Consider the following 19011-nt stretch of genomic DNA (forward strand, 5'->3'; position numbering starts at 1 on the left):
TTCGAGATGTATTGCTGGCTCGAAGACAAGTATATAGATAAGTCAAATGACATCCAACTGTGGGAGTCAAATTTACCTCACTACATCTTTCCTCGTACCCCCAACACCCCAGATTTTATTACAAAATTTCATGCATCCTATTTTCCAAGCTAAAGGGTCATAGTCACCCCCACTGGAGAAATTTTGTTTACCATAACCCCTTAGGCCATTGATCAGATGATGAAAGTCCCCACAGTAGACAATGCTACCCCATTTTCTTATGAAGAATTGGTTGAAATATACCAGAAACTAGACTTTGCAAAAAGGTCCCACACTCTTGAACTATTTTGACACAAGATGTTGCATTACCAAAGAAAAATCCTCCTCCTCCATATTCCCTGAGAGAGCCAAGAAAATTATCACTGTCATTTCCTATCTCCATGGCTACTACTCTGACCAATGGGTAGATGAGGCCACTATAGGATTTTTATCCATTTTCTCGGATGAAGCTAAGCCCTCAATTGTGTTTAATTTTATCCATTTTCTGTAGAGTCTATTCATTAGCAATTGGTTAAATTTCCAACTGAGGAGGTATTTAAATATACTTCTGTGTTAGTCTACATGTTCCTATACTCTTAGGGGGACAATATTAACTTGTCTTTGCAGAAGCTGGATGAGAAGGGAAACCAACAGTCTGTCATTTGCTGGACTACTCTGGTCATGAAGGAGCAGAAAGAGTACACTTACAAACAATTTACAAAGATGTTTGTTCACCCAGCCATAGGTCTCATGAAAAGCAGAATTGAACCAAGAATTAGGGAAGAGATCAAAAGGGTGTTGCACCTGTTAGATCAAGTTCAGACAGGTACTTGTATGAAAATTATTCAGAAATAAGGATATTTGGATGTGAGCTCCCACCTTACAAGCTGCCAAAATTCCTCCCAATAAGGATTTTTTCATTAAAATACATCAGGCAGATCATTAATATGGATGAAATCCACTTTTTTGTTGCTAAGAAAAAGTCCCAGTTTAAGATAAAAACATAGGTTGGCTCTTTCATTTGCAACAACATGGCAGCAGGGGAAGAGGCAGATAAGCTTTTGAAGGAAATGCAGTTGAATCTCATTTTTACCTGGTCTTATGATCCATTAGGGATCATTTCTAAACTAAGGATAGAAACCAATTCTACTCCTTACTTTCACACACACAGGCCAGAAATAGGAAAATACAAAAATCAGCTAGAATGGGATGAGAACACTTTAAAGGAGGCAGAAGAACAACAGGTTTCATCATCAATAGTGTAGACTCCTACCATGGAGGAGAAGACAACCAAGAGGAACAAAGAGGAAGATTCCCCTTTAGGGACTGATATTTTCAGTGAGGGGTTTAAAATTATGTATAGAAATAAGGCTAAGATTAGTTCCAGACTAAGCCTTACCAAAGATTCAGAGCAGCAGACCATTATCACCACTAATGAGCCACTTGTTTCTTCATTAGTGGGTGATTAGTCTACACAGTCTCCTACTACCTCTTCAACTTCACAAGAGTAGCAAAAAATAATGCAGACAGGTACATCTACTTCAGGCGAGGCAGAGAAGAGCATAATGGACATCTTCAAGGAAATAAAAGCTAGAAATGAAGCCTTGAAGATTAACACTTACAACAAGTTCTAGAAGAATACTTCTGGTGCCCAAAGAAGGTTTCTATCACCCTTTGACTCATTGAAGGGGAAAATGCAGATGGCATTCCTTCAAGCACAAGTTCCTCAACCCAAGGGAGCATCAGACTACAAAAAGACATATTTTGAGTTTGATGTCAAGGATATACATCCCATTGACCAAATGGAGATGCATAAGAAGAATAGGGAAATGATTTTCTCTACTGTCACTAACACAACCATGACTTTGTCCAAATTATAGGTTACACTAGCAAATGTCCAATCACAGCTAAAGATGGAGAAAGTTTCTGCTCTTGCTAAAGACACTAGGATTAAAATCTTAGAGGATTTGGTAATCAAACTTGATTATGATCCTAAAAACATCAATGTTGTAGAGGAGCTAGTCAAGAAGAAGAATTTGGATATAGCAGCGTTGAGGAAATAGTTAAAACTACGAGCTACTGAAGATCCTTTGGCTAAGGACATTACAACAACAGAGACTCAAAATATAGATATGATGAAACTCATCATGGAGCAGACTGTACAGCTTAATCAAATGGAGACAGAGATGGAGAAGCTAATTAAGGAAAAATAAAAAGCTGCTAAAAAGACTGCCCCCTTGGAAGTACTCCCTATCACAGTCATTCCTATAACCATACCAACTACAACAAGTGGAGGAGATGCTACAGATAAACTAGCCAATGTAATCCAAAATATGTCTCTATAGAATGAAGAAATTAGGAAACTGCATGACCAAGAGAAACTTCTAGAGGATCATCAAAGGAAATCTGAGATTTTTCATGCAGCAAAGCTTCAGAGAGCTTAAAACCAAAAGAAGTATGGAAGAAGTCAACAGCTGAATCTTCTATTGGTCACACTTTGGGTAATGTCAAGGAAGTCATATGGAACAACATCATTGAGGAGATAGATGAAATCTGGCCATGTATCCAGATCATTTTTTAGCAGAAGGAGTTGATGGAAAAGGCAAACCAGACAATTTCCAATATAAATTGTCAACTGGGAGAGATGCCTACTACAACGATCAGCATTATAAAGTTTCTTAATTGTAAAAACAGGTATGATCTGGATGATATATGAGTGGATGATAGGACTGAAACCATTCTATAGGTGAAGAAAGTTCTAACCAAAAAGAACTTAGTAGTGCAGTTGAAAGAGAAGTGCCACACTCTTGAAGTTGCAGTCAACAATTTTTTCACAAGGATTGATGCATTGAACAAGAAGGGTCTGCCTTCAGTGTTTGTGATCAATGATAAATTAATGACCAAGGAGGACTACTTTAAGAAGCTTCAAGACATTGTCAGGGACATAGCTAAGTCCTCCAACATCAAAGGTTTCATGAAATGTAGGGAATTTTATGAAGCCATCAACAACATATGTTTTATTCAACATGAGATAAAACATATTTTCACTGTAAAAGCCACTTTTTCCGGTATATTGAGGTAGATGAAATCTACCGTAAGGTAACCAAGATAGAAATATTAGATGAAGAACGGTGGGAAAAGCTGTGTGAATTTCGAGATTAAGGACAGATCAACTTCACCAGCACAACACTCGAATAGTGGCCACTTAGCAACAACTTTCCTTCAAAACAAGGCCAGATGTTTAGATTCATTCTTTTTAATCGAATTACTTCTGTTTCGTTAGTTTTAAGTAATAATAGAATGTAGTGCCATTCGGGCATTTATTGTAATATTTTTTAATTTTGTTTAAATAATTCATTCTGTCGAAATATTCAAGGTTGCTCCCTTGAAACAATTATCACACAGATTTGTACTAAGCTGGAGCATTTTTTATTTAATAAAATATTTTGGATTTACTTCATATGGCTTGTCTCTCAGTGAGTTGTTTTCACCATGTTTTTCATTATGTATTCTTCATATAATTCAATCCTTTTACAGTCATTTTTCAATCTCATTTTGAATCCGCTGTGAAGTTTCATTTAAATAAGAGATTAATTTGCAAGACTAGCTGTTATTGTAAATTCCTATTTGAACTTAAATTGCACTAGATTTCTGTAATAGTTTTATTATATTCTGTTGATCTAGGAAACATTGTTTTCTTGAATTCTTCTTATGAATGGTAAAATACTTAGTCAGAATATTTAATCACTTGTACTTCTCTATATTATGCTTATCCATCTCATTTAAATCAAAATAACCATATGTATTTAAAGAACAACCTTTTGTTTTATTAAGAATCTTTGTAAGTTTAAAGCACATGTTTTTAAACAGTTCATTGGTCCTCTAAACCATTAAATTCAAAAAAATATTTTATATGCTTTGGCATAGCCAATTGACCTTAGAACTGAAAGTTAAATTTTCCCTGGGGCAACGATTTTCCCTTTCCTTTAAGGTGAATAAAGGATAAGGTTACAGGTCAAAATATTTCACCTAGCGATCCCATTGGTCCAAGTTGGCTCCCTATAAGCATACAAGATCACATTCTGATTCTTAGATTGTTAACCCTCTACCAGACCCAGAAAGACTCATCAGGGGAGCCTCTTCAAGGAGAAGACATAGAACACCTTCTTCTTCTTCATCTTTACACCCTAAAGACATTCCATATGTAGATCCATTTTCATTTATACCAACCCATCCTAATTGGATTGAACTACCTCCTAGAGTTTCTGATCTTATTTCTAGAGGAGTAGACCTTCCATCAACCTTTTTAATACAAACACTTGAAACATATCAAGTTCCATCCTTTCCTATTAAATCACCTTCATCTGAGGAAGAATTGGTTTTACATTTACCTGAATCCAAACCTCAATATTTTATTACTCCAACTCCTTATTCTATTCCATCATCCTCAACTAATTTTGAAGAGACATTTTCTGTCTATTCGAATCCTTTATTTGAAAATAAGGAAGACTTCCCACCAGGAGTTCAAAAATTGGTTATCAAAACCCCTTTCAGAACCTTAAAAAGGTATCCTCCCTCTCCTCCACATATTAATACACCTAATGACTCATCTTCATCTCCTTCATCTTCATCATCTTCCTCTTCCTCATCAACATCCACTCAGACACCCCATACTCCTCCTGTTGTTATGGATTTTCGACCCATTGTGCAAGCTAGGTATGTTTCTCTAGTTCTCCCTGCAAACTTGGGAAATTTTCTTGATGGCTATCTAAAACATCTGCCAAGATTCAATGGAGAAATAAGTCCCTCAACAGAGGATCATGTATCTCCCTTCCAAGATTTTGCTGACAATATGAACATAGAAGAGGAAAATTCTTATATGAGATTATTTGTGCAATCTTTAGAAGGAAATGTTAGGATCTGGTTTAGGCAGCTCAAAGTTGAATCTATCAGAACTTGGAATGATCTCATAAAAATCTTAAAAAACCAATGGGGGGTAAAGAAAGATCACGTTTACTTCCTTACTAAATTTGAAGAATTAAAGAGAAACCCGAGTGAACTAGTTGTTGAATTCATTAAAACATTTAACAAACTCTATCATAAAATGCCTGTTGATTGTAAACCACCAGTAGCAGCTGCAAAGGTCACATTTTCCAAATCATTTGATGATGACTTTGCAATATTTCTAAGGGAAATAATTCCTAATATATTAGAAGACATGTGGACAAATGCTATAGAGGTGGAAGCCAATGGGTCAGCGTCTGGCAAACTCAAGGCCAAAGAAGAAAAAGAAGAAAGAAAACTAAAAGCTAAGATTGATGATTCGACTTCCTCCAAATATAAACTTGAAGATCAGAAAATTGATGAAATTACATCTTTGCTTAGGAACCTTTCTAATAGGATTTCCAAAATTGAAACATGACCTAGAACTGTTCATCAAACTGTTGTCATACCTCAAGTTCAAATTCAATTCAAAAGAACTCCTCAAATGCAAATTCTTTAGGGACCAGCTTCTGACCAAAACATTCAACCACCTTTGATTATTGATGATCAACAATCATAGCATACAATCCCTTTAATCACTGAAGATATCAATAATATTGATTCATCAATAGAACAAATGGCCATAGTTCCTTCATCCTCCCCTCGGTCTTTTGAACAAGAACCAGGAGATGCTCAAATTTCAAAATACTTAGCATTCTCTGATTTTTAATTGCATAATTGAATAAAAGATATGATATAAGGCCTAGATCAGGTCCTTATAGAACTCTAAAATCCACAACTGTAATCAAACCTGCAATGAAAACCATTCAAACACAAACTCCAACACATCAGACTACAGAGTCATCCACTGAAACCCTCCAATCTAACAAGACTATTTTGATCACTTTTAATATTGAAAAGGAATTGGAAAGGGTCAAGATTCATATACCTTTAGTTGAACTTTCCAAAAATCCCGGTTACAAAAATCAAGTGTCTAAATGGATACAGTCTTCTAGTGTCGATGGTGAGGGAAATGTTATTAGTCTACATGATGAAAAACCCCCGGTTGTATTTGGCCCTAGTTCTGATATGATAGATGAAATTGTTCCACCATTTTATGTAACATTAAAAACTCATGATTTTATTTTGTACAACTACATGCTAGATTCTGGAGCGTCTCATAACCTCATGCCGAAGGTAGTTATGGACCAGCTTCAGTTACAAGTCACCCGTTCCTATCATGACCTTTACATGTTTGACTCAAAGAAAGTACCATGCCTAGGACTGATCAAAGACCTAGTTGTCACCTTAGCTCAAATACCTGTCAAAAGTATAGTTTTAGACATAGTTGTCACTGATATTCCTGCCAAATTTGGCATGATTCTATCTAGATCATGTTGTACTAAACTTGGAGGATCACTTCAAATGGACATGTCTTTTGCTACTATCCTGATCTATGGAGCTAAGCATTTGAGGTTATATAGGGAAGTTAGATTCCTTCATATTGTTTGTACGTATGATCTTGAAAAAAACCACCCTATCTATGCAATAGATCAGGATTTTGGTTGCTTTCACTTGTCTTCACAAAATGCATCAAACACTAAACTTGCCATTGAAAATATTGTTTCCCAGCCTAAAGTTGTACAATATGATATTTGGAAACTCTATTTTGATGGATCTTGATCAAAAGAAGGAGAAGGAGCAGGAATTTTTCTTATATCACCAAATAAAGAAAACATTACTCAGTCATGTAAACTTGAATTTGAAGTTACCAATAATGTGGTTGAGTATGAGGCTTTTCTTCTTGGCCTTGAGTTAGCTAGAAGTTTAAAGGTTCAAAACTTGAGTGTATTTTCTGATTCTGAGCTTATAGTGAACCAGATTAGAAATTTATATCAGACTAAACACCCAAGGCTTAAGTTGTACAAAAATGAATCTTGGGACACAATTGAAAATTTCTTCCAAGGTTTTAACATAACTGTTATTCCTAGAGATGAAAACATGCATGCTGATTCACTAGCTATCCCAGCAAGATCTTTCAAAATCCTTGGGTGTTGGCCTAGAGCGGCCTGACCCAGGTTCCAAAGTGATTTAGCCAATAAAATCCCAGTACCACTGGCCCTTTCGGCAACTGTCCGCGGAGCACAGACTGAGGTCTCACTCGAAGTAGTATGGGAGGGTGCTAGAACCAGGTTTCTGCACCCTGGGGATGTCTGATATGTGGTGATTAGTACGCAGTCAAACCTTCGCACTTACTATGCTACGCACACCTGCGGGTACCCCGCGCCCTGTGATACTTTCTTCGTGCAGTTCTAGTCACAGCGCGACCTGTGTTATTTACCCAAGTCTTCCTTAATTAGTCTCCATTTGATAGGCTCTAGTGCCTCCTTCCTTCTCCTATTGTGTCATCTTTGTAAATCCTTCAATCCTATCCCAAGTTGTTCTTAAGGGGGGATGTTAGGATATTCTGACACATAGGAAATAGTTAAGTACAACTTGGTCTAGTATAGAGTTAGGTAAAGTGTGTTTCTTTACTATGTACATTTTGTAACTTACAATCCGACGGTCACGATATGTAGTGATCCGACGGTTCATTCTCTCCTTGGTATTACCAACACTTGATCCATGGCTTAACACCCGATTGGTCCATGATCTCTATTTAAAGAGCATGGAGGGTCATTTATAGGTTAACCGTGCATGAGAGAAGCTTATGTAAATTTTCATTCTTTTATTAATAAATTTCCTGAAGTGACCGCTTTGGCTCAGGCCGTGGACTGTTTCCCTCTTTGAGGGTTTTAACCATGTCAAAAGTACTGGTGTATTGATCTGTGATCTGTTTGTGAGTGGTGTCCTTTGGTGTTCTATTTGAGGAACTTACCCTGTAAATTCCTACATGGTATCAAAGCTATTTGAGGGCCGCGTCCGTTGGTGATCCAAATCTGAAGCCGGTAGAACTGCATCCGACTACCGTTTCCTAGATCTACTATTTCTGACTGCTTTCGGGCTAAGAGGACTGCTCTATTGTGTTGGGAGCATTTGTTCCAATGAGGAATCCCTTTCATTTCACGCGAAAAGGTTTCCAGTAGCCATAGCTGCGTCATTTTTAAGATTTGGAGGTATACAGTGTTTATTTGCAGTTTACAGTTATTTTCTCTCAGTTTATTTCAATTTTTGGTTTATTTAGCTTTTTTTATTACAGGATCTATACCTTTCATTTATGGGTATGCTCTTTACCTTATGACTCTGTGCGATCTGGGCAAATCAGAAACAAAAAGGAAGGATTTTTCTCATGCGTATACTCTTTTCCGCTGCGCCTTAGTGTGATCTCAAAAAATCAGAGCCGCAAGGTTCATTTTTGAAAATATCTAGTTTCCGGCTAAAGCTAACTTCGAGCTGAAAGGTTCATTTTTTTTGTATGTCTGTGTTGGGTTTTTTGTTTTTTGTTTTGTAGAGAAAAAGAGCTTTCTCAAAGCAAGCACGCAACCCAAAGCATCAACCCCCCCCTCTTTCTCTCTCAAACTTTTTGTATAGCTCACTTGGTGCAAAGCTAATTTATGAAAGTAGAGGTCTTGGGTTCAAGTATCCATTTTTTGGGGGTGGATTTTTCATTTCCGCACATTCCCGCACTTCGTCGGCGACTTCATCAAATTTTCTTCAAAAAGCCATAACTTCATCCAGAAGCCGTTTTCAAAACCGTTTTTTTTAACAGCCTAATTTTTCGAGATCTTTCCATTGAAACACTTTGTTTCAGCATCTATAGCTTCAGTTTTTTTTTAAATGGAAATTCCATGCCAAGTTATTCTTGACAGCACCAACTACTTCCAATGGTGGTCCTACATTGTGGATTTACTTAGAAGTAAAGGTCTTTACAAAATAGCCACAGGCCAAGAGACCAAACCGAAAGATGAAGACAAGGAAACTAAATGGGAAAATAGGAAAGACCAAGCACGTGGGTTGATAGGGATGTCTATTTCTCCAGATCTTAGATTCCATATTGCAGAACTTGATACTCCTGATGAAGCAATGAAATAGATTACTAAAGTCTTTGGAATTAAAAATGAACTTAAAGCCCATCAACTTGAAAATGAATTGCTTACATTGGACCCCAATAATTTTTCTTGCATTGAAGATTTTTTGTCCAAGTTCAAGACCCTTAGACTTCTCTTGGAAGGTGTTAAGGTTAAGAAAGAAGATAGTAGCCTTATCTACTCCATTCTTACTGAGTTGGGAATAGCCTATTCTGTGTTTGTTTCCACCTTCCATTCTACAAGAGAAGCCTTCATTTCTCAAGGACAAGCCTACAAGTCCCCTTCCTTTGATTCTTTTTGTGATTCTTTAATAAGAGAACAAGAAAAACTCTTACACCTTTGTCTTCTTAATCTTGGAAACTCTTCTAAGAAAGCGTTAGCCGCCCAGCAACAACCAAATCCAAAGAATCCTAAGAAGTTGTATCCTAAAAGGAATGGTCCTAAACCAAACAAGGGTCCTAAGAAATTTCAGCCTCAAAATGAAAAATCATTTCAACAAAATGATAAGACAAACAAAAACAAAGGGAAGAAGACTGCTAGACATTGCAACTTTTGTAATCGAGATGGCCACTTAGAATCCAAATGCTTTAAGAAGATGGAAGCCTTGGAAGTAGCAATGAAGAAGCATAACGCCCATTTGGAGCACTCTTCAACTTCAACTTCATCTTCAGGAATGGCACTTTCTGCATGTGGTTGTCAAGCATCTCGATCTGGCTATGCACTAAATGTATCTTCTTCTTCTCATTCTCATGAGTGGCTCATTGATTCTGGAGCTTCTTATCACATGGCCAAAAACAAAGCCATGTTTTCTTCTTTAAATAATTGTAACACCAAAAATATATATGTTGGTGATGATAGATCTCTTAGTGTTGTAGGGACTAGAACTGTTCATCTAGACAATGGTCAGTTTAATGATGTATTATGTGTTCCAACCTTATCCTGCAACCTTCTATCTGTATATTAGATAACCCATTCAGGTGAAGGTAAAATCGTTGAATTTTCACCTCACGATGTTGTAATTAAGGACCTAAGACATCCTAGATAGATTTTAGCTACTGGCATTGCTGATGATTCTACAAGGTTGTATAAGTTTCACAACTTTGGGTCATCAAATCTTCCCTCAGTATTTGTTGCTCATAAAGATGAAGTGAGCAAACTTTGGCATGAGTGATTTGGTCACTTAAACTATTGCTCTCTTCAGAATCTATGGAAAGAAAATATGGTGACAAGTCTTCCAATGGTATCTTGCAGAGATGGTGTTTGTTCTGGATGTGTACTCGGAAAACATCATCGGGGCAGTTTTAAAAAACGTGCCTCTTGGCACGCCTCAGCCCCTTTACAACTCATGCATAGTGATTTATGTGGTCCACTTCCAGTTGCTTCATTCTCTGGCTACAAGTATTTCTTAACTTTCATTGATGATTTCTCTAGATGCACTTGGGTATACTCCTTAAAACTCAAGAGTGAAGTATTTAACATGTTCTTGGCCTTTAAGGCCTTTGTTGAAAAACAATCTGGACATCAAATTCTTAAGCTAGATCTGATAATGGTGGAGAATATGTTAAAAACACATTCATCAACTTTTGCAATGAGAATGGAATTCAAATGCAACATACTGTTCCATATACTCCACAACAAAATGGTGTAGCTGAAAGGAAGAATCGCACCTTAAAGGAAATGGCTAATTGTATGCTTCAATCTAAAGGACTTAGTCTTAATTATTGGGCAGAAGCAATTAACTGTGAAAATTACATAATAAATCGCACTCCTACTAAGGTTTTAAAGAATATCACTCCATAAGAAGCATGGAGCTCAATCAAACCAGATGTAAGTCACTTTCGTGTTTTTGGAAGTGAAGCATGGGCCCATATTCCAGATGAGAAACATAAAGCTTTAGAACCTAAGAGTGAAAAATGTATTTTTGTTGGATATTCTGAAGATGTCAAAGGATATAAACTTATTCCACTTAAGTCCAAAAATGTTATCATTAGAAGAAATGTAAATTTTGCTGAAAATATATGGGCCTGCGAGCCTAGTTCGGCGGATGTGCCACCTCTACCTATCTCTTCTACTTTTGAAACTATTTCTTCTTCAGATGATGAAAGCGAGGATGAAAATCATCCCCCGCCTTCTCAGGATCCTCCTTCAGCTCCTCAGCTTCCAAAATGGGTCCATGCTACTCGGGATGCAGCAGGTGATCTTGCGGGTGATCCTACAGATCAACGACATACACGTTCTCAGTTTGAGAGAGCCTCTTCTTTACTGGCTCAAGCTTCAGTGAATTATGATCTTGACACCTTTGCAGAAGCTTCAGGCCATCCAGATTGGGAAGCAGATATGAATGAAGAATATCATTCATTATTGGCAAATGATACATGGGATCTTGTTCCTCTACCAAAGGTACGAAAACTTGTTAGATGCAAATGGGTTTACAGAACCAAGTATGGACCAGATGGGAAAGTTGATAAACATAAAGCTCGTCTTGTTGCTAAGGGTTTTTCACAAATTGAAGGCATTGACTATACTGAAACCTTCTCCCCTGTTGCCGAAATGAACTCTATCCACCTTGTTCTTTCCCTTGCTGCCTCTTTCAAATGGGAAGTCCATCAAATGGATGTTAAATCCACTTTCTTGCATGGGGACTTGCATGAAGAAATCTATATGGAACAACCTATTGGCTTTATAAAAACAGACTCCAGCCTTGTATGTCGGCTTAATAAATCCCTTTATGGTCTCAAGCAAGCTCCTCGAGCTTGGTATTCCAAAATGGATAACTTTCTTTTAGAAAATGGCTTTTCTAGGTGTCATTTTGACAATACTGTCTACACCAAGAAAGTGGGCAAGTCTCTTATCATTCTTGTTCTTTATGTCGATGATCTTATCCTGACTGGTAGTGATCCCAACCTTATAATCCATGTGAAGTCTAGCCTTAAAAGGAAGTTTGAAATGACAAACTTAGGACACTTACATTATTTTCTTGGTCTTCAAGTCTTGCAATCCAAGGAAGGTATTTCCCTTTCCCAATCCAAGTATGCCTGTGATATTCTACGCCATTTTCACATGGAAGACTGTAAGCCAGCCCCTTCTCCCTTTCAGTCTGGAGTCAAACTTTAAGTCACTTGTACTTCTCCTGAAGTTGATGCTACCTTATACCGTAAACTTGTAGGAAAACTTTTGCATCTAACCCATACTCGTCCTGACCTTTCCTTTGTTGTTGGCCTTGTTGCTCGGTTTATGAAAAAACCATGTGAAAGTCATTGGAAATAAGCTAAAAGAATACTTCATTATGTTCGAGGTACAGTTCAGTTTGGGATTCATTACAGTGCCGAAGAATCTCCTCTATTGGTTGGTTTCACTGATTCCGATTGGGCTGGTGACCCTGATGATCAGAAGTCTACTGCAGGTTATGTGTTCACTCTTGGTTCAGGACCTATTACATGGGCTTGAAAGAAACAAGGTGCCATTTCTCTTTCTTCAACAGAAGCAGAGTATCGTGGTACCGTAGAAACTAGTAAGGAAGTCTTGTTGCTTCATCAGATCCTGTCAGAGTTTGGCTTTCAGCAGCAGCATCCGACTACACTTTGGTGTGATAATCAAAGTGTCATTCAACTATGCAAAGATCTAGTCCAACATCAGCGCAGCAAACACATTGAACTGCACATGCACTTCATCAGAATGCTCATTCATGACCATGTTCTTGAAGTGCAATATTGTTCAACAGATGATCAAGTTGCAGATATCTTTACAAAGGCTCTCACAGAGGCGAAGTTCACTAAACTTAGATTTATGGTTGGAGTTCAGGAAGTTGTCATTAAGGGGGGATAGGCTCTAGTTCCTCCTTCCTTCTCCTATTGTGTCATATTTGTAAATCCTTCAATCCTATCCCAAGTTGTTCTTAAGGGGGATGTTACGATATTCTGACACATAGGAAATAGTTAAGTACAACTTGGTCTAGTATAGAGTTAGGTATAGAGTTAGGTAAAGTGTGTTTCTTTACTATGTACATTTTGTAACTTACAATCTGACAGTCACGATATGTAGTGATCCGACGGTTCATTCTCTCCTCGGTATTACCGACACTTGATCCCTGGCTTAACACCCGATTGGTCCATGATCTCTATTTAAAGAGCATGGAGGGTCATTTGTAGGTTAACTGTGCATGAGAGAAGCTTATGTAAATTTTCATTCTTTTATTAATAAATTGCCTGAAGTGGCCGTGTTGGCTCAGGTCGTGGACTGTTTCCCTCTTTGAGGGTTTTAACCACGTCAAAAGTACTGGTGTATTGATCTACGATTTGTTTGTGAGCGGTGTCCTTTGGTGTTCTGTCTGAGGGACTTACCCTGTAAATTCCTACACCATTAGCCAATTACTTAGATTAAATTTACATGTAAGCATTCATACACATAATTATCAATTGCGCGCAGTAAATAACAGAGTAAAGTAATGTATAACATCAACATACAGATTCAAGAATAGATGCACAAAATAAACTTCTCTTTATTAGCTTTCAAATCCAAGTATAGATCCGACTCCGCCTTGTGCACTCAGCTGCAGGGGTCCGCGAACTCAGTTGCAGACTCTACTAGGCCTCTGCACACTCAGCTACAACGCCTCTTCCTACTACTATGACCCAATACACTTCAACTTTCCCTCTATGCTCTGACCATGCCTTCACATCTATCTATTAATTTCATTTTTTCCAAAAGACTCTCTTTACACTTAGAGCCTCACTCTATTTATACAATCCCATGGTCCGCGAACCATGGGTAGGCCGACACAACTTTACATTATTTTACAATTCTTAGGGTGGACAACCCTATGATTCATCCTAGACTTTCATGCTCCACGTCCGTACTTCACGGAGTCTTTACATTACATTGACCAAAACTAGGGCTTTAAGCCCCAAAAACATGTTGTGGGGGGGATCCGCTGCCCAACACTGAGCCAGTATCATTAGAATACCAAATCCAAGTCAAGTATCAGCCATCAATTCCTGATAATCTTAAATACTGGTAAATTTTCGAAGATGATGAACAATTGAAATATTTCCTTCAAGTTATTGATGAATTCTCAAATATGCAAATTGAAGGAGAACAAAGCGATATTCTAGAATTACATTAGCAAAATCCATAAACTTCATTCAGTCCTGAAATTCTTGATCATGATATTATCCAATTATCTAATAATTTTATTCTTAAAAGATTAGTCCCATTGGAAAATTATTTGATAATAATGATGTCTCTAAAAATACCTTGTTTCACTCACCTGAAGAAGAAATCGAAGAATGCAATATTGGGACTGTGGATGATGTGAGAAATATCAAATTGTCATCAACCTTACCTTCGGATGTAAAAACCAAATACTTGAATCTTCTTAAAAACTACAAAGACATTTTTTCCTGGTCTTATAATGAGTTAAAAACTTATGACACATCTTTGATTGAGCATAAGATTCCTTTGAAACTAGAAGCAAAACCCTTTCAACAAAAGCTAAGAAGAATCAATCCCAAACTACTGCTAACCATTGAGAAATAACTTAAAAAGTTTCTTTATGCTCACATCATTGTGCCCTTAAGGTATTCTAATTGGGTAGCCAACCCAGTTCCCCTCAGAAAGAAAAATGGTGAGATTAGGCTATGTGTAGATTTCTGAAATTTGAACAAATCATCTTTAAAGGATAACTATCCATTGCCTAAAATGGACCATCTACTTCAGAAAGTTTCAGGGGCTAATAGGATTTCTATGCTAGATGCATTTTATGGTTATAACCAAATCATGGTAAGTGAAGTTGACCAAGATAAAACTACCTTCACCACTCCTTGGGGTGCCAGAATGCCATTCAGGTTAACCAATGCTGGAGCCACTTTCCAAAGAGCCATGGACCTGGCACTTGTAGGTAAAACATTTCAATTTACTATCATTTATCTAGATGATTTAAATGTTTTCTCTCATTTTGATGAAAGTCATTTAAAACACTTGTGCAAGGTTTTTGACAGGTGTAGGAAATTCAGCATATCCATAAATCCGAAGAAATCTTTGTTTGTTGTGAAGGAAGGGAAATTACTAGGGCATATAATATCCAAGGAGGGAGTTACAATTGACCCAAATAGAGTTTCAGCTATTCAGACCATGTCTCTGCCAAGGAATAAGAAACCGATACAAACCTTTCGTGGAAAAATCAATTTTTTGAGAAGGTTCATCCCAAATTATGCTAAGATAGTTAAAGATATAACAGATATACTGAAGAAGAAAAATGAAGTGAAATGGACAGTCCCTGCTAGATATGATTTTGATCATATCAAAAAGGCCATACATGAGGCCCCTACATTAGCTAGCCCTAATTATTCTTCACCTTTTAGCATATTTTCTTTTGCATCCGAGACAACCTTAGCTGTTGTACTTTTACAGAAGAATACAAATGGTGATGACCAACCTATAGCCTTCTTTTCCAAAGATATGAGGGATGTTGAACTTAGGTATGATATTAGTGAAAAACAAGCTTATGCCTTAATTCAAGCCCTAAAATCCTTTAGAACCTATATCCTGCATTCACGCATTACAACTTATGTCCCTAATAATGTTGTCAAAATTGTTTTGACTTAGCCTGATACTAATGGAAGAAGAGGGATATGGATTGCTAAAATCCTTGAATTTGATCTTGAAATTAAAACCACAAAGGTAGTAAAAGGCCAAGGCTTGGCCAAATTGTTAGCTAAGTCCAACTGCAAAGTATTGGGGATTAATCTGGTTTCTGAAATGTCATCAGGGGAGAATCCACAAGAACCTTCTTTAATATCAGGGGAGACAAGAATCTTCCCTGATGTTAGAGGAGAATCCACAAGAACCTCCTCCTCTTAGACAAGGGGAGAATCCACAAGAACCTCTTTCTTCAGATCAAGCCATTCTTGTTCACATAGATCATAAATATCTACTTTCTGATTGGTATTCTGATATTGTGCAGTTTCTTAGAGATTTTCAATGTCTGGTTGATCTTAATTTGAAACAGTGCAAAGCTCTGAAGCTTAAAGCAGTGAAATACTACATTATCAATGATAATATATACTGGAAAGACCCTGTTAATATCCTTATTTTGTGCTTAACTAAAAATGAAATAGAGGGAATTGTAGATCAATTCCATGGAGGGTTTTGTGGTGGACACTATGCATGGAGAGAAACAACCTACAAAATTTTAAAAGCAATTTTCTATTTGCTCACACTTTTTAAATAAGTTGGAGCAAGAGTAAGAAGTTGAAAACCATGCCAATTATTTGCAGGAAAACAGAAACTGTCGGAACTTCCTTTGGTCCTAGTATATCTCCATGCTCCTTTTCTACAATGGGGGTTGGACTTTATAGGGGAAATTCATCCACATTCCAGTAATCAACACAGATTGATTTTAACTGCTACAGACTATTTCACCAAGTGGTTAGAAGCCATATCAGTTAAAAATGCAACTGATACTATTGTGATAAAATTTCTTGAAGAAAACATCATGTTAAGATTTGGATGTCCTCAACAGATTGTTACAGATAATGTAGTAGCTTTCACTAGTGTTAAAATGATTGAATTCTGTCAAAAGTATTCAATCCTTTTAGACCATTCTACACCATACTATCCACAAGTTAATGGAATAGCAGATTCTTCCAACAAGAGTTTAGTTAAGTTCATTAAGAAGACTCTTGAAGACCATAAAAAGAGTTGGGACAACCATATTATTCATGTTATCTAGGAAAACATAGTTTCTCCTAAGAGATCTACAGGCAAGTCTCCTTTCCAGTTAGTTTATGGCAAGGAAGCAGTTTTTTCCGACTCATTTAGCTTTACCTTTTATGAGGTTCCTCTAGGAATCCTATGAAGAAAAATATGATTTCTCAAGAAGGATTAATCAAATTATTGAGTTGAATGAATAAAGGGATGAAATTCAATACAAACTAAGGAAATACCAGAACAAGATGAAAGAATTGTTTGATAGAAATGCTAGAGAAAGAAATATCAAGAAAGGTGACCTAGTGCTCAGATGGGATATAAGAAGAGAATACAAAGAAAAGCATGCAAAATTTGACAACCTTTGGTTTGGTCCATTCAACGTTACAAAAGTCAAAGGGAACAATACATTCATCCCACAGAATCTGGAAGGAGAGTATTCCTCATTGCCAGTCGATGGGGGATACTTAAAACATTACATTGAGTATTGATTTTTCATTCATCTGTCATCTATAAATATTCGAAGAGTTTACTTTATTTTTGAAAATTTCAAGTGAGTATCTATTTCAAGAAAGACTCCATAGCTCGACGAGAAGGCACTTGGATTTGCTTGTTCTCTACATCCCATAGGGGGAAGTAGTCCCCAGTTGGAGCCAATGTTGTAACATTATTTATTTTTGATAAGTTAGTATATTAGCAAAAAAAAATTTAAAGTGTTAAGTTAGGATATGTATGCAAAAGAAAGAAAAGTTGAAATGTTAGGAAAATTTGATGTTTATAGGCATCCATATCAATAAAATGTTAGGTGTTAGCTACCCTGAATAAAAAAGAAAAAGGAAAAAAAAATGCTAGGGAAATAAAAGAAAAGAAAGGCTTCATTTATGTTTCTGTAAATGCGCCACAATCAAACATCAAATGATATTTTCATGTGCAGAAGAAAAGGACAGAAGAGTAAAGGTTTACTCTAAAGGTTTATATATTAATTTTGGGTATTAATCATATCCCTAAGTTTTAAAATCCCATATCGTATTACCCCTCTGCTAATTTTTCCCTTCATTTTAATTTCCCTAAGTTTAATACCCCTCTTATATCGCATATTCCCCGACATTACATTAAATAAATTCCTGACCTCACCAAATAATCCCGTCACATCACGATTAATTCCCCCCCATGTTACACTTCATCTCTGCCCATCTTCCCACATACGATGACCCATGTGTGATTTCGGCCCCCCCCCACCATCTGAACTTTATCGCTTGGGGGGAGGGGGGGGTCTGAAATGGGTGGTATACCAAGCCGCGCCCACCCCTACGTGTCATCTCCTCAGTATTTCAAACCCCCCATGAGTGAAACCACAAACCACTCACCCCCCCATCCAAAAAGATGATTCCATTGCTCCTGCTACTGCTTACCTGACTGTTGCGCTCCCGCCATTCGCCTTCTGCCCATCCGTTTGTTGAACTCCATCAAATCACGTTCATGCCCTCCAGAATTAACCCGTTAAACATTCAATTGGCTTAGACGTTAATTCAACAGACTCGCCCCACAAACGGAAAACCAAATTGCTATATAAACCTCCTCCCCATCTCTCAACAGGTTCCTGAATTCATGTTTTATCACTGCTAATTGATTTGGTTACGGGTTGCTAGATTCAATCCCGACATTGTCAATTGCCAACGACACTATCTGTTTGATCATTTCGAGTTTATTCCTTCTGTTCCTGTCTCCAGAACCTGACTTTTGTCTATGAATTGTCTCCTCCCAATCCATTTTTCACTCCTTCTCTTAGCCATAGCCAAAATGCCTCCAAAGGAAAAAGGGCTAGAGGAAATTGTCAATCCTCTGATCCATCCTACTATAGACCTTCATCACATTCCCATGTGTTATAGACATTTTTGTGCCTTACAGCATGAAGAATGAAATGTCAATAATCTGAGGGATCCAAAGTCCCTAAACATGTTGTTCCTACCCCTAGAGGAACAAGGTCAGCAAACCACAGCACTGAAAGTTAGTTCTCCACCTGAAAACACTCAAAAACAAGCTATTTCTGGATCATGTCAGCTGCTCCACTGAGCATCTGCGCTGAATGTCAACTGCTCCACTCTGGACCTGCGCTGAATGTCAAATCTAATGAAGGCTACCTGCGCTGGGCGAGATTGGCCAAGTGGCACAGTCATTCTGCAAGGTGTCAAGTGCCCAGGAAGCTTCCAAAATGACACTTGGATCAAGGAATTCGCCTTGTGATGAGTAAGAGGGGCTAGATCTCCAAGTGGAAGCA

This window comes from Pinus tabuliformis, chromosome Q, assembly GCF_031772625.1.
Source record: "Pinus tabuliformis cultivar Carrire ecotype Pingquan chromosome Q, CPIR1, whole genome shotgun sequence".
Classification (NCBI taxonomy): domain Eukaryota; kingdom Viridiplantae; phylum Streptophyta; class Pinopsida; order Pinales; family Pinaceae; genus Pinus; species Pinus tabuliformis.